The 15,010-nt window shown below is 39.2% G+C and overlaps 1 pseudogene; it reads left to right on the top strand.

Moving 5' to 3' along the window:
* Positions 1–9,149: 9,149 nt before the first annotated feature.
* On the top strand, positions 9,150–9,777 carry LOC102919668 (immunoglobulin kappa variable 4-1 pseudogene; annotated as a pseudogene).
* Positions 9,778–15,010: the final 5,233 nt, after the last annotated feature.

The raw sequence follows: 15,010 nt of genomic DNA, 5'->3' as shown, positions 1-15,010 counted from the left end.
GTGTCACGATTCTGTTTGGCTTACTTTTACAATGACATTAAAAGCCTTATAACCCTATGCTTCCATGAGGATGCCTCACAAATCTATGGAGTGAACTCTGGGCTGGTCTTTGTTCTCTGGTAGATTATCAGGTTGGAAACTGTAGCTCATGAGTTTGTAGTGCTCTCTGTTAATGACAGAATGTAAGTGTCTTTTGAGCCAATGTTATATAAAATTGGTCCAAGCTTTGTCACCTTTTTCTGATTTTCATTTTTTGATGTTAAATGATTTTTTATTATTAAGAAATTTTCTATTCATTTTACATACCAACCACAGACCCCCGTCCTCTCCCCCTCTCATCCTGTAGAATTCACCCCCCAACCCACTCCCCATTCCCACCTCCTCCAAGGTACCTAGAGTGCAGGCACTAAGATTGACAATTAGTAAATGGTACTTCATAAAACTGAAAAGCTTTTGTAATGCTTTTTTGTATCTGTTATAGGACAAAACAGCAGCCTTCACATTGGGAAAAGATTTTTACCAACTACACATCCGTTATAGGGCTAATATTCAAAATATACAGAGAAACCAAGAAACTAGATATCATAAAATCCAAGTAACACAAAAAATGGAGTGCATATTTAAACAGAGAATTATCATTAGAGGAGTCTCAAATATCTGAGAAACATTGAAAAGAAATGCTTAACATCCTAAGCCATCAAGAAAATGAAAATCAAAACTACTCTGAGATTCCATCTTACACCTGTCATTAGCACTAAGATCAATAACACAAACTGTAGCTCATGGTAGAGAGCACTCCTCAATTGATGGTGGGAGTGAAAACTTGTATAGTGGTGGTTTCTCAGAGAGTTGGAAATTGTTCTACTGCAGGAACCATCTATATCATTCTTCAAATATGCCCAAGAGAGCTTCATCTTGCCACAAGGACACTAGTCATCTATGTTCATAGCAGTTTTATTCATAATAGTCAGAAACTGAAAACAACTTAGATACTCCTAACTGCAAAATAGATAAATAAATATGTTATATTTACACAATTTACTTATCTGTTAGAAAGTTGACATCATGAAATTTGCATGCAAATGGACAAAATTATAAAAAAACATCCTGAGCAAGGCAAATCTGACCCAGGAAGACAAACACTATATGTCTACATGTAGAAGTAAATATTAACCATGAAGTAAGGAATAATCATGCTACAATCCACAGACTCAGGGAAGTTAGATAAGGTGGAGAGGCCTAGTGGGGATATATGGATCTCTCTGGGAAGGGGGATTAGCATAGATTTTGTGGGTGGACAGTGGGCAGGTAGGGATGGGAAAAGGAGGGATCATGTTTGGGAGAAATGGATGGAGAGAGAATATGGGGAGAGATTAGTGGAATATCTGGGCATTTAGGGTACACTGAGGAGCCCTAGTGCAGAGGAAACTTCCTGGAACCTATGACGGTGACGTTAGCAAAGATTACTAGTAATGAAGGATATGGAGCTTGAAGCAGCCATCTTTTGTAACCATGCTAGGCTCCCTATGGTGGGACTAGGATACCAACTATGGTGGTTTGAAAGAAAGTGGTTCCCATAGGGAGTGGCACTATTAGGAGGTGTGGCTTTGTTGGAGTAGGTGTGGTCTTGCCAGAGGAAGTTAATCACTGTGGGGGTGGTTTTGAGATCTCCTATGCTCAAGCTACACACAATGTGGCACACAGCTTGCTTCCTGTTATCTAAGAATCAAATGTAGATCCCTCAGCTCTTTCTTAAGCACCATGTCTGCCTGTACACCCCATGTCCCATCATGGTAATGGACTAAACCTCTGAAAATGTAAGTTAGCCCCAATGAAATGTTTTCCTTTATAAGAGTAGTTGTGGTCATGGTGTCTATTCACAACAATAGAAAACTTAACTAACAGACCAACGCAGTCACAAAACCTTGGACCCACAACCTGTTATGCCTGTAGGAAGCAAGATGTGGTGTGGTAATTGTAACGTGGTAATATGGGAGGGGCCAACCAATGACTGGTCTAACTTGAGGCTTAAGTACTAGAGGGAGCCCATGCTCAACACTGCCTGGATGGTCAAGATCCTGAAGCTAGATGATTCAGAGACTTAGAGTAGAACCAAACAGGACTGACAAAAAAAGAAAAAAGAAAAAGAAACCAAACAAGCATCAATGCAATTTATTCCTAAAGAGTCTGCTGTTACCCTCATTTGATATAGAGAGGCTTCCTGCAGTACCTGATGGAAACAGATACAGAGACCCAAAGCTAAACATTAGGAGGAGCTCAGGGAATGCCTACAGAAGAGAAGGAAGAATGATTGTAGGAATTAGAGGGATTGAGGACTCCAGATGAACATGGTCCACAGAATCAACTAAGGAGAGCTCATGGGGTAACTGGGGAGCCTGCATGGGTCTTTGCTAGGTGCTCTGAATAATGCTGGGGTTGTTTAGCTTGGGTTTTTTTGTTGGATTCCTAACAGAGTGAGTGGGCATGTCTCTGACTCTTTTGCCTGCTCATGGGACCCTATTCCTCCTACTGGATTACCTCATCCAGCCTTCACTTGAGGGATTATGCCTAGTTTTAGTGCATCTTGTTATGCCATGTTTGGTTGATATCCCTGGGAGGCCTGGTCTTTTCTGAAGGAGGAAATGGAGGAGCAGATGATCTAGGGGAGAGAGGATCTGGGGGGGCAGTACCTAGGAAGAAGGGAGGAAGGAAGGATGGGAATTCCAGAGACAGTCCAGATGCATTGTGTGAGAGATGAATAAAGAAAATAACAAAACAAAACCACAGCAAAAGCCAAACAACAACAAAAAAGAAGCATCCTCTATCTAGCTCTCAGAGGTGAAATCATCTACTTTCCTGCTATAAGTTCTGCTGTTCTGGGTGCCAGGTGAGAAGGTGCAGGGAAGTGTTGGAGCATCTTCTGTAGTCATGTCTGTTTTCTATGCCTCTGGGCTCTTGATAATTGGAGTTATAGCATTGGTAATTTTTTTTTCTTTCCCGGGTTGCCTTTTAGTTTTTTTAATGCTTGTGATTAATGTCACATGTCTTACACTGAGAATGTTTCCTTAACAGTAGTTTTGTGTGTTTATCAATCCAGGCTCCACCAGAGACACTGTGCTGACATATTTCCAGCTTCCTTAGTTAAATCTGTGGAACAAAAGGCAACTATCTCTTTCAGGTTTAGTGACAGTGTCAATATGTTGGGCATAAATTTTATCAATGTTATGAACAGAAACAAGTGCAACCCCCCCAAATCCAGACCTATAATAATTTCAGTCTAGCATCTGGGATTCCTAACAGGTCGAGCGACATTGAGGCTGCCTTAGATTTCACCCTTACAGTTGATGATCCTGTAATCCATTATTGTCTGCAAGGACACATTCTTTTTCCCCACATTCTTCTAGGTCTAATGATGAACGACTTTCGGTTGCTGCTTCCTGAAGCTCAGTCTCTCAGGTGTCTTTCCCCTTGAGACATTCCAGCTAGGGTCTGTAGGAGGTGTCTTTGAAAGGGAAGGAAAATATAAAACAGAAGATTCTTAAGCTCATGAGGGCATTTGTTTTCCCTGAATATGTTATAATTAAATAATTTCCTCACTAAATAGTGGTGTCTCTGCTACTGCTTCTCAAAGAAGTTTTTTTTTTTAGATTTAATAATTTTTACTTAGATAATCATTTAAAATTTAAGAAAAAATTTCCAGGCATTTAAAATAAAAAAATTCTTTTAAATATTAAACATTGTTAATGATATGACTTTAAGATACTGACTAACACTCTTAAGATCAGGGTTGTTTGCTTATTTTGTTTTTCTCATGAGAGGGTGAGAGATCTGGAAGATTCTGAGACAAGCCATTTTTACAAAACAAAGATGGGTTTCTGAATAAAATTAGTAGTGATAAAGTAAAAAAATAAAAACAAAGAATACAAAAGTTTAAAATCTAAATACAGTGATACTAAGTGGTGGAAACAGAGCACTGCTTCTCAAATCTGGAACGAGAGAAATGTGCATGCCTACTCTCTCACTCTTATTTAATGTAATGCTCAAAGTCTCAGCATAGAAAAAGGAAGAGAAAGAAATGAAAGAAATATAAATAGTAAAAAAAGAAGGCAGATTGGAAGCACTCATACACAATATGTTTTTATACTTAGAAGACTCTAAAACACCCACCAGAAAACTCTTAGACCTGAAAATAAAGTACTTTCAGTGAGGAGCAGGATGTAAATCATTAGGTTTTTCCATGTAATAAAAATTAACTTACTCAGAAAGAAATGAAGGGAAAATTCCATTCTTAAACAGCTTGAAAATAGATAAAATACCAAGGAATCAGTCTAAGCAAGGAAGTGAAGACCCTTAAAATGAAATCATTGGGGCACTCTAAATGAAGTTGTAGAAAATCAAGGATGATATGACCTCCCACACTCAGGTAGTAAATATGATAAAGGCTGTGGTACTAAGCTGATATATGAATGAAATCCACATTAATATTCCGGTGACATTCTTCACAGAGCTGGAAAAGCAATGCTGAATTTCATTATCTCACTAGCATCAACTGCAGTGTGTGTGTATGTGTGTGTGTGTGTGTGTGTGTGTGTGTGTGTGTGTGTGTGTATGCCTGTGCATGTGTGATTTACAGTATCAGTTGTGCAATCACTTAAGCACCCCTTGCTTTGAATATCATTGCAAGTGTGAAGCCCCATGTGTCCATCATTGGAAGAAAAGGACATAATTAATTTAACACTGGCTCAGGTTTGAAAGTTCTTCTCTATGGGAGACAGCTTCTGTGTGAGTCTGAGGTGAGGCAGCCCATCAGAACATGTTTGTGTGTGGAGCAAAGCTGTGACTCTTGTGGTAAGGAAAGAGGAGATCACAGCCACACAGTTTCCCCATGAGTACAGGGTTAGTGACCTCAAACTTCCCACTGGCCCTGCATTCATACATGTTCCACCTGCAAACACAGCAATAGCCTGGAAACCAAGCTTTTACCTCATGGGCCTTTTGGGAAAAAGCAAACTATCTACTTCAGTACTTGAGAGGGGAGCATGAAGCTTCACTTAGCCCCTTGAATTATAAGGCTACTCTGTGAGGATATCAGGGTCTAAGATGTTTCTCACTGACAAATACCTAGAAGTGGAAATGTTTGAGTTTCCCTTACATTATACACAGTGCTCACCATTGTCAGTGTATTCAGTTCAGGGGCCATAAAGGAGGGAAATGCTTCCTATGAAAAAGCCTCACTTCCAGCTAATCTGGGGTTTTTTCAAGGCTGTGGTCCTATATGTAATTGATGGTGAGTGTCCAGAGGGACACAAAACCCAGTATCATTATCCACCTTGTGTTTTAGATATGAGACATGTCCAGGATATATGACACTTTGCCTGAGGATGAGAGGAGAGAACAAGCCACTAGATTAGACATAGAGGCAGTGCAGTGGTGGAACACACCTTTAATCCTAGGCAGAGTTGCGTATGGATCTCTGTGAGTTCAAGGCCACCCTGGACTATATGAGATCGACTCAGTCTAGGAGAGAAAACAGAGCCAGGCAGTGTTGGCACACATCTTTAATCTCAGCACTTGAGATATCATGCCTTGGCTTGGGAAGCACACACTCCTTTAATCCCAGGAAGTAATATGGCAGGGCAGAGTAAGGTATATAAGGTGTGAGGAGACAGGAACTAAAGGGTCTTTTTGGCTGAGGCATTTTGTGTGAGGAATCAGAGGCTTTCAGGATCAGCTGTGTGCAATTCAGCTTAAGTTAAAAGGTTCAGCACCATCCTGGCAGTGAGCTAGTGGGGAAGGTGATGGCTGTATAGATCTCCGAGTTTCTCATGACACTGCTACTTTTTTATTTCTATTACCAACTGATGAATTTCTGTTGTTTCATCAGCTCATTGATCCTAAAGCCTGTGCCTGAGAACTCTGGGAATGGCATGACTGAGTTCTCTCATGCGTAGCCTGAGAAAACCTAAATGAGGTCCTTTTATTCCAAAGCCAGCATCAGAACAGTTCCTTATGAGTACCTCTGAATTTTTTCCAACCCTACCCATATACCTCTCTTGGTCTCTTTAAAATTTATGACTTCTTTGAATTGTTGTTACATATATACTCCTACGTAAACATATATAAATATATTCTTAGATATATGAACACAGACTACTCCATCCATATTAAATGACTTGTATGTATACTTTTCCAGGGTTAGCCATTTGATACTGGATAGCCAGTTAGTGTACTCTTCCCTGAGGAGACTATTTCTCCTAATCTCAGCATTCCCTAGTTACCTGTAGTTCTATGTTAGGGTTGATGCCTCCTGAGCTTTCTCTCTTCCAATTAGTATCTATTGGATTCATTCTTGTTCAGTTCATGTTTAGACAGACATGTTGGTGAGGCTTCATGTGTGTAGCTTCTGACATTTATAGAAGACACAACCTCATAAATATTATATTTTTTTTGTTTTTCTGACTCATAAAATCTTTTCAATTCCTCTTCCTAAAAGATCCCTAGGCCTTAGGTGTAAGAATTGTGTTTTCGGTGTGTCACTTGTCAATAAACTCCTCAAGTATATCAAGTATGGTGTTCTGAAATAATCTTCATATATTTCAAAGAGAATCTTCCTTGGTGAGGAGTGAGAACTGTGCTGATATTTGGGTATAAGGACAAATAATTATGTAGTTAGTGATCATGCTGCCTTAGTAAAGTGATAGTTGTAGGTTCTGCTCCAGTACCTGTGACTTCACCAGCCCCAGGTAGTTGGACAGGTTTCCAGTACCAGGGATGATGTTCCTATTGTTAAACAGGCTTTAAGTTTGGTCAGAGATCTATTGGTCAGTGTCAAAATATGTGTATGATTATTGTAATTGTAGGGTTATCACACCATGATCATCATTTTTGTGGTTGTCATTACTCATAGCCATCATAGTTGGAAAGGATTATTGGTTGATTTCTTACTTTGTAAACTTGTATGTTGCCTAAAGCTAGTTGTCAGGGAGGGCACATTCATGCCATATCCAGCTTGGGTCCTCTAGGTTTTATAACCAAAGTCCAGTAGGGACTTACCTTCTTTTAACTGTGGATGGTGATGAAGGGCAACAGCAATAGCCTAAACATTTAGGGAGTCCCTTGAACAACCCTGAGCAACAACTCAAAAGACAGTGTTTCATGGCTGATATTTTTATTTTTTTTTTGCTAGTCTATGGCTCTTGTGGAAATTTCATTAGAATATTATATATGTATACATGCATGCATATGGTCTATACATATGCAGTTATATGTACTAGAGAAATTTTCAATTAGATAGTTAATAATATGATTTTCTACAAATTTCAGACATCTACACAGTTATTTACATCTCCAATCTCATTTTGCTATATTTCTCTCCCTCCCCACTTATTTACAGCACATATTTTCCACTTCAGATCACTTATACCCTTTTATTCCCCTATCTATTGCTTCTCTTCCCCTCAATGATTTCTTTTATATGTTTCTGGTTTCTGTAGTTACTCTAGGTTATATACTTGAGTGTGGATTTGGAGCTAAGAGCTTCTGATGAGGGAGAACATATGATGTTTTTCTTTCTGTGTCTGTGTTACCACATGCAATATGATCTTTTCTAGGTCCACACACAGAATACTGGGTCCATAATGTGCTTCTTTTTTTTTAAATTTAATTTAATTTTTTTTATTTTACAATACTATTCAGTTCTATATAATAGCCACAGATTCCCTTGTTCTCTCCCTTCCTGCCCCCTCCCCTTCCCCCCAGCCCACCCCCCATTCCCACCTCCTCCAGATCAAGGTCTCCCCTGAGGATTGGGATTGACCTGATAGACTCAGTCCAGGCAAGTGCAGTCCCCTCCTCCCTGATTGAGCAAAGCGTCCCTGTGTAAGTCCAAGGTTTCAAACAGCTAACTCATGCAACAAGCCCAGGACCTGGTAAAACTGCCTAGATGCCTCCCAAACAGATCAAGCCAATCGACTGTCTGACCTATTCAGAGGGCCTCATCCAGCTGGGGGCCCCTCAGGCCATAACTCAAAAAAATCAGTAGGCCTCCTATATACTAAAACATGTTTCTTATATATGCTTTCATAATTCACTACTCTGAATCTTAGAAGGTTCTTTGATTTCTGTTATTGCTATTCACTTTAATTCATACTCAAATATTTTTTTCCTTTTGATGGCAACAATCTGTGATGTTGTGATCTATTGGTCTTTGTAAATCTATTGCTTGATTTGGGATGGCTATGACCCCTTCTGGCAAGGATTTTCTGTTCACTTTGTCGGCATGACCACGTTGATCCAGTTTCAACATAGCTAATTTCTAAATTACCATGGAATATGCATTTCTGGAATAAACACTCTTGGCACTCTTTGTCTACAGTCATGACTTCTTGAAGAAATTTGGTTTCTTTTATTCCTCTTCTATTTCCCCAAATTTAGCGCCATCTCTCAGCTATCAAAGTCATGCTTATGATACTTGCTAGTTTTTGATGGGTTTATTTTTGCTTCAAGATTAAAACTTCTCTGATCCTAGTTTTAAATTCATGACCCCCATTATTTCCTTAGATCGAATTCTGGGCTGTTTTTTGCACCTCTGTCCCATGCTTACCCTGAAACTGGAGGCCAAATGTCTAAGACAGTGTTCATTGTCCTCTGTGTAAGAGTGGCTTTGCAGATGGGTGATAACAAATTTTGACCCAGTCTCCCTCTCTCTCTCTCTCTCTCTCTCTCTCTCTCTCTCTCTCTCTCTCTCTCTCTCTCTTCTTTTATTGTATGTTTTCTTACTTTGTTTTACTGTCTGTTTCCTAGTTTGTTGTTCTATCATTTCCCTAGGACTGTCAATCTGAGCTAGCTCTCCTAATGTTTCTGCAAAAGTCACCTGATTTAAATATGTCTTGGATTTTAACCAAGGCTTCTATTAGAGATCCTAATAGATTTCTCTTGGAGAGCTGTAAGCCAAAAATCTTTCAGTGATTTCTCATGCTCTTTATGTTGATATGCTTGCCTGTAATTGACACCAGCTACTTTCACACACACTGCTCAGGCACCTGTTTTTGTATTTGCTGACTGCTTTGCATGAGCCTTTCCAGTCCAGCCCAGCTGCTCAGAATTTAAAAACCAGGCCTTGACATTGAGAACTAAGCAGGGGGAGCAAGATGGAGTTGCAGACCCAGGTGCTCATGTCCCTGCTGCTCTGGGTGTCTGGTGAGAAATTTTAAAGTGTTGTAATTGTTTTAGAGTCCTTTCTTTGTATACCAAAAAATTACAGTGTGTGCCAGGGTGTATTTTTAATGCAATAATATTCTGACAATATGGCACTACAAGGACTTTAAATGACAAATTTTATATGTATTGAATTCTGTAGTTTTTTTTAATTGCACATGATCATTGTTCTTCCATATTGCAGGTGCCTGTGCAGACATTGTGATGACCCAGTCTCCATCTTCCCTGGCTGTGTCAGCAGGAGAGAAGGTCACCATCAGCTGCAAGTCCAGTCAGAGTCTCACTTCAGGCTCCTATAACTTCTTGACCTGGTACCAGCAGAAACCAGGGCAATCTCCTAAACTGCTGATCTACTGGGCATCCACTCGGAACACTGGGGTCCCTGATCGCTTCACAGGCAGTGGATCTGGGACAGGTTACACTCTCACCATCACCAGTGTCCAGGATGAAGATCTGGCAGATTATTACTGTCAACAGCATTATAGTACTCCTCCCACAGTGCTTCAGCCTCCAACAAAAACCTCCTCTGAGAGTCTCACCAGCTGCCTGCACCACATATAGCCCTGGACCTGCACACTTCCCTCTTCTGTTTGACAGCCAGTGTGGCTGGAACAGTGATGAAAACATTTGCAGCACCCAGCAAAATAAGATGGGTTCAATATCTCTTATGTCTTTTGGTATGAAAAACTTTTATACAATAATACAAAGGAGAAATCAGTATTATCTTTCTATTTGTTCTGTAACACATTAGCACAAACTATGTTGTTTGACTATGAGGGATTTATCTTTTATAGTTCTGGTGTCCATCATAAGAGTCTATGTGCTGAAGTGACGACTATGACAAACTGTATTTCTGTTGATGGCTGTGGCAAGAGTGCTTCCTGCTGTTTCTAGATTCTGGAGGGCTTTCTTACCTTTTTACTGGTGACCATTTCTTCTGTCTTTTCTTTTCCTTTCCATAAATTCTTTTAACTTTTATTACACTTATTTAATTAATTACTTTCATCTGTATACGAGTGTGCATGTTTCTTTTTGCACATGTAACATGTCATGTTTCTAGAGGTCAGAGGACACTTGACTTGATTATGTCTTTGACATTTTGGTTCTGAGGATCAAGCTCAGGTTTTGTCATCAGGCTTGGTGACAAGTGCTTTTGTCATATGAGTCATCTTGCTGGCCCTCAAAAATCCTTATTGTTGTTAATTCATTGTACACAGTTTTCTTTTGTTTTGGTTTTATTATTTCTCTGAAGCACTTTAAAAGTCTTCCATTTATACTATACATCCACATGCTTTTTTGTTTTTTAATTAAAAAATATTTAACCTTTTTTAATTAAACTTTTTTATTCATTTTTATATACCAACCACAGATCCTCCTTTCTTCCTTCCTCCCAACTTCCATTTCCTCCCCCCCCCAGTGCACCCCCATTCTATCCTCAGATATGGTAAGGCCTTCCATAGGGAGTCAGCAGAGCGTAATACATTCAGTAAAGGGAGGTCCAAGTGCCTTCACCTGCCTCAAGGCTTTCGGGATTTCACACCACAGGGGACCCCTTAAGCAGATCAAGCTACACAACTGTCTCGCTTATGCAGATGGCCTAGTCCAGTGTCATAGATGATATGATGGTATACATAAGTGAGCCCAAAAATTCTACCAGTGAACTCCTACAGCTGATAAACACCTTCAGTAATGGGCCAGATGCAAGATTAAGTCAAGAAATAGATGTTCTTAAGCATGAAAATACTAAGTTAGATCACAAGAAGAATGGCAGGGAGGATCAGAACCTCCAGTCCATAGAATTCCAGGTAGAGCAGGTACATGCTAAAGCACAGCTGGAAAGACTTGATGAAGAACTGAGAGAAAAAGGGAGAGAGATACATGACCTGTTGAAAACTGTGGAGAGGCTGCAGAAGGAGAGAAGAATGATTGTGTCCAGGCATAGCCACAGGATCAGAGAGGAACCTTTTGCCAAAAGGCTGAAGGAAGAAGTTTGGCACCTAAAGAGAGGAAATGCAAACTCTTTCCGTGGAACCCTACATGCCAAGCTGTACCGTAGACATGCCTTTACTGATTCCCATATTTCAGAGGTTTTATGAGAAAACTACAGATTGAGAAATGAGCTACACAGATTTATTTCAGACAAATATGCTGAGGATGGAATCTGAATACAATACAATACAGCAATTTGAAAACTCCATGAAAATGGTCAAGGATGATAAAGCTGCAGACATTGAGCCACTCAAAGCATCTCATGAGAGAGAAACAGAGAAACTCCCTTGTAAAAATGGCTTTGAAAATTCCTCTTTCAAAGTAGGCAAACTGCATGACAAAATCACAACTCAAGAGGTGCTTATAAAATATTTACAAGGTCAAGTTAATGATCTGTAGGGTAAAGAAGAATCCTTGCATTTCTCAAGTTCAAGAAGAAATCCTATAGGACAAGTCACAAAACTCTTAGTAGAATTGAAAGAAGACAATGAAAACCATACACCAGAGATGAAACCTTTCATGGGCTTGAAAGGATGAGTAGGCAGATGGAGATGGACCATAAGCAGAGAGAGCAGGAACTCCAGCAGATAATACAGAAAACACACCAAGTAGTAGAAACTGAGCACAACAAGGGAGCTAAGAAATGGAAGAGATTTGCACAGCTAAAGAATTGGGAGCTGGATAAGTTCTGCACAAAATTAGACTCCTTAATACATGTTTTGTTGAAGGTGAACTAGATGTGCCAGTCCCTGTTGCAGATGAAGTAAATACAGCAAGAGTTTTAGTTGGACCTCTGAACAGTGTGACCTCATTGGAAAACAGATGAAAATGTGCCACTGTTGGGACAGCTTTTAAAAAATACGGATCCACTACATAACCATAGTCTGGACCTCACCAGACTAACAGGTCATAATTAAGTGCCCTCAGCAAACAGGAAAAAGAACATATATGATAGTGTATTCTACCTCAAACCATTAAATAATTGCATTAGAGATGACATTATGAGCAGGTTCTATTGGTGACTAGATGGGTCTGGCTCTTCAATAGTCCTCTCCCAGGGACTGTCTACAACCAGCTGACAATTGAATCTTTGATGAAAAGAAATGAATCTATGTACACAAAACTCCTTAGTCCATACACTTTATTGTTCTGTGTCAGTTCTCTCTCTACACAGCTTCTGTTCTACTCTTATGCCTAGCTCCTTTCTTGCCTGATTTGTCTCTACCTTTATCTGTTGTCCCCTCTAAGTTCTATCTTAATTCTCTCCTCTTTTTCTGCCTCATCTAGATTTTCATCCATGTAGTACCTTCCTGTCTTAGCTCCTCTCCCATCTCCTTCTTTATCATCTTGTTCTTCCCCATCTGGCTCTTCCTCATCTTCCATCTTGTTCCTCTAGTACTCTCTTCTATCTCTTCAATCTAGTTCTTCCCATCTAGTCAGTTCCTCTCTAGTTCTTCCATTCTCTTTTCCTCTCTCTTTCCTCCTCTCCATCTCCTTATTCTGTCCCTTCTCTCTAAGTCAGGAATCCAGTTATAAACCCAAGCAATAGCAATCCTCTGGCAGAGCAAGGCCACCAGGCTTTAATTATTAAGGGGTCATAAAGGCAGGTAAGAATTGTCCTTAAGCAGTGACCACCAGGCTTTCTTTTACAATCCAAAAGGGGAGTGGTAAAGTAGGAGGTCAATAGAGAGGTAATGATCAGTTAGTGAATCAAGAAGGGGATCTATGTGCTCAGTCTATATTCCTAGAAGTGGCTAGGTAAGAAGTTAGGGGTCTATAATGTTAGTAAGGCTGTATAAGAAAAGAGGGTCTCACCCTAAATTGAACAAGAAATAAAGCTATCTGCCTAACCTAGGAGACAGTTGTTGTTTAGTTTGGGCTTGGATGCTTGATAGGTATTTTAGATAAATACACTATTAGGAGTTCTTGGAACCACACATAGCATTACAAGAAAATCACTATATGAACCAGTTTAAAATATGTGTGTATATATGTATAAACATACATACATACATACATACATACACCAAAGCTATAATATCACCAAGACTTCTTAAGCCATAGCTTGACCTTTGGAAAATCCTTGACTTTTCCAAGTAGTAGCTTTTGTGATAGTAGCTGAATTCCATTATCTTTTCCTGTGGTTTGTAGCAAGGTTCCATAATGTCAGAAGCCAACAATTAGCAAGGTTACTGCAAAAGGGCTCTCTGCTAGGCTAGAGTGGAAGAAGAGAATTGGTCATCCTCAGCCACATTTTATAGACTAGATGTGTGCTTTTTCATTCTCTGTATTTCAGAAAATCAGCTCTTTCTCATGAAATCGGCAGAGGAATGTGGGCCTCATAGTGTGAACAATCTCATCAACTGATAACTGAGCTGTAGAGCATCCTCAGTATTTAGATGATTGTTGTAATTTCTGTACAGGAAAACAGCAAGCTCTCTTGGGTTTTTGCACTTGATATAAAGTGACAACTAATGATATAGTTTAATGTATCCCTTAATGTAGGCTATGTCTAGTAAATGACAGTCCCTATTTTTTGTCAGCTCTAAAGTTACAAACAATATAACTTTTTCTGGTGAAAAAGGAATATTATGTTGAATAGAAAAATAAAAACATTCATAAAATAGCTAGATTATATTGCAATCCCATTTTTAAAAGTACTTCACAAATGTGTGCAATAGTGGTAAATTGAAGCTAGTTTGTTTTCAAGTGTCTTTCCCAGGCTGTCTTATAGCCCCTCTCTGGAGAGGGAACTGTCCATGGAGTCTTGGTGTCTACAATGGGTGCTCCTGGTCAACCACATGGAAGATGCAGGTGACATGAGGACACCTGGTCCTCTTAGCACCAGACTGCATGATAAGAGCTGCATACTACATTTTAATTTTTAGCTACCTTAAAATGTAAAAAGACACCATGTGTACATTTTTAGAATATATTTTACACTAATAGTACATTTTGATTTGGAAAATATTCCAAATGCACATACTCGTAAAAATAATTCAAAGGTAAAACTTGCAAAGCAGAACTTTTCATAAAGGAAAGCAAGTCTTAGTGTACTTGTGAGCAAATGTTGTGAAGTACTGTACCTGTTAAATCCAAGATGTGTAATTATTGTCTTAATGCCAACATTATGGAATGTGTGTTTTTCTGAGATGGGAGTAAAAAGCATTATTATTTTCATTTTTTTCCTATACAACCTTTCAAAGTTATAATACAAATAATTTATTTTATAGAAGAGTGGAGCACGAGATTTATAGATGCTTTGCAGACCTTTAATGAAGAGTTGACTTTAACAATCATGAAACTGTTCCATGCCATAGGAAAGGAAGGAACACAACCAGACTCATCATATGGAGCCAGCATTACCCAGATGACAAAACAAAGATACAAAAGGGATAAGCCAGAGAATCTCACTGATTAACACAAGGACCCCCCTAATTTTTGCAAATGAAATCTAAGAACACGTTAAGAGGCCTGTACACTATAACCAAGTTGATTTCTATCCATGCATCAAAAGTTGGTTCAAACAAAAAAAATTCCACCTTCAATTCAGCATAAAGTGTTTAAGAAGTAGAAATGCTGTCATCGTCTTGAGTAATGCAGAATACTCATTTGAAATCATGATTAAAATACCTGAATAGACCAGTAATAGAATCTTTCCTGAATAAAACTAACAATATAGGGCACAGTTAGTAGCATGTGAAGCCCTATGTGAAGCTTCTGCTGGAAGAAAGCAGAATACTTGGTTTCTGTTGTCAGCACTGAGACAGAAAAATCAACTGTTCATTTTCCTTCAAAATTGGAT

Source organism: Peromyscus maniculatus, chromosome 3 (genome assembly GCF_049852395.1).
Source record: "Peromyscus maniculatus bairdii isolate BWxNUB_F1_BW_parent chromosome 3, HU_Pman_BW_mat_3.1, whole genome shotgun sequence".
Taxonomy (NCBI): domain Eukaryota; kingdom Metazoa; phylum Chordata; class Mammalia; order Rodentia; family Cricetidae; genus Peromyscus; species Peromyscus maniculatus.
The sequence above is the reverse complement of the archived record's forward strand: the minus strand, read 5'-3'. Positions and strand labels throughout refer to the sequence as shown.